Genomic DNA, 2,627 nt, shown 5'->3' with positions numbered 1-2,627 from the left:
CTTCAATAGTCAAAGGCAGTTCTCTACAAATGGGTTTTTAACTTTGATTTAAAGAACTCTGGCTTTCAGGTCTTTTTTAGTCTACTGGAAGTTTGTACTAGATCAGTGCTGAATGCTGCGTCTCCATTTTTGGTTCTAGTTCTGGGTGTGCAAAGTAGGCTGGAAGTAGAACACCTGAGTGATCTGAGAGGTTGATACACTAACAACAAATATCTTATGTATTGAGGTGCTGATCCATTCAGTGATTTATAGACTAACAGAAGGATTTTAAAGGCTATTCTCTTATTGAAGATGTAAAACATCCTTGGAAAAAAAATACTTAAATGGAAATATGGTATATAGAATCCCTATAAAGTGGAGCTTGTGAAAGTCCATGAATTGAGCTTGTGTCTGTATGTCCAAGTAAGGGTTTGGGGTGGAGTTCTTTTTGTTACATGGCAGGGACAGGGTAAGCCTAATGTCCAAGGGAAATCCTAGCTTTAGAGACTTACAGGTAGATTTAGAGACAGATTTATTTTGTCAATTTGTACACACAAGTGTTAAAAAAAAAGAAATTTCGTTTTAAAAAGCTCTAGACGAGTTCACTTTTTAAAATGCAGCCTTAAAAACAGTAATAAATACATAAAAAAATAGTAATATAAACATATTTCTGTATATTTACAGTTCTAAAATAATTTTTTTTATAAATAAAATAACCCATTTTACACAACATTTTCAGCAGTTTAATGGCAGTGGGGAAGAAACTGAATAGGTACTAATCGGGACTACTTAACTGGTCCAAAGATGATCTTAGTGGGTTTGGTGTTAGGGTTAGGTCTAAGGTGCTCAATTCAAGTTAGGGTTAGCAATATGTTAGTGATGGTTAGGGTGAGGGTCTGGGTTAGGCAATAGAAATGAATGGAAGTCATGGAATGGTGTGTGTGGGGGGTGGTATGTGAAGGTGAGAGTGAATAGCTGCAGGAGGGAGACTGCATGTGTAGTCTCCATGTGTATCTAAACCTTCCTCCTAGTGGGGGTTGAGGGGGTTGGAGGTGTGAGAGTCTGACAGCAGGGGGGGAACTGTCTTCACAGTTTCAGTGAAAAGAAAGATTTTTAAGTCTCTTTGATTTAAGACATCAGAACCATTTTCCCGGTGAAGGTCAGGCAGTTTATCTTCCTTACAAAATTTTACCTATATCAGTTCTTCTCTCTGAGCTTTGATTTATAATTATTAAAATAAACATTCAAACTTATTTCACAGAAGTAATTAATACGTCTAGTGGATGTTATTTCAATGTCTCTTTAGAAAAAAACTACATAACTGTTTATATTTAAAAAAAACAATGTCAATTTTCTAGTTAAATCATTTTGTACTTAAACCAAGATGGACAAACATGCTTCAAAAAAGATATTTTTTAATTAATAGTGAGATATTGTGCTTTCCTTATATGTTAATTATTTAAAAAAATAAAAGAAACTGTTCCTCCCCCACCAGAGTCCCTTTTTTCCTCCAAGCTTGGATCCTTTAGGAACAGCAACTTCCAAACAGCCCACCCCACAAATTAACAAAGACAAGATACCAGAAGCAAAATAATGATATATTTTAACATTAAAACCCTTGATAACATTTTTTGAAGCAAAGAGAAAATGCAAAATTGCATACAGTGGAGGAAGAAAAAAAATTAAATGGTCATTTTTGATGGATAAGAGGGGGGTTGGGGTTTCCTATACACAGGGATCTTTCAAAGGATACGCAACAATTAAGGAGAAAAATAAGAGAAATTTTGGTATTTGCCTAAACACAGGAAGGAAACACTATACAACGGAGTAAATGTTGATGGACACAGGCTGTTGTGGATGAAATGAGGTTGTCAGGGTACGGAGTGGGGCAGTATTCTGCCATGTGCATCCGTCTAACAGTGGATGGTGCTGCAACTGCGGCTCCTTCTTCTTTTGCCATGGCTGCAGGAGAGTAGTTCCATGTAGCACTGGCTGTAGCCCCTCAAGTCAGGCCAGCTTCGTCTATAAGGAAGACCTGAACAGAGGGAAAACATGTGTGGCACAAACTTAATAAATGTGGTGGGTGCTCCACTGATTTCGGCATAACTATGTCTGGAGTTTGTGAGACCTCTGTCGCTCCATGGATAATCTGCCTGCAGCCTTTTGTCATCATGATTCTATTGGAAAACACAGAGAGGATTAATGTCTACAGCTATGCAGGGGGAAATGACATTTGTATGTACGTAAGTAAAAAACGTATAAATCACTGAAATACAGTTGGGCAAAAGTGTATTTAGTCAGCCACTGATTGCACAACTTTAGAAAAATGAGAGAGTTCTTTAAGTGTTAATCATTCACTTCAACTCCGAGCAGTGATGTTTATGAGCTGTTGCTAGGCAACAAAAATTTCAACTCCCTATACAAATTTTCTATGAGGTCTTTTTAATCACGCTTTGAGGTTAAATGCAAAATACTGGATGTATTGGTCCAAAATATATCACCACTGACCTTTAGAGCACTGGAGGCATGTTCTCTGGAGCAATGAATAATTTCTCCAATCAAATCTCCAATTGAATTCATTTCGTTCAATTTGCATGTTTTCTAAGCCATAATAAGGCTTTGTTGAGCTATACTCTATAAAGCCTGGG

Source organism: Cyprinodon variegatus, unplaced genomic scaffold, assembly GCF_000732505.1.
Source record: "Cyprinodon variegatus isolate N-32 unplaced genomic scaffold, C_variegatus-1.0 Scaffold343, whole genome shotgun sequence".
In the NCBI taxonomy this organism is placed as follows: Eukaryota; Metazoa; Chordata; class Actinopteri; order Cyprinodontiformes; family Cyprinodontidae; genus Cyprinodon; species Cyprinodon variegatus.
This window is presented reverse-complemented; position numbering follows the sequence as displayed.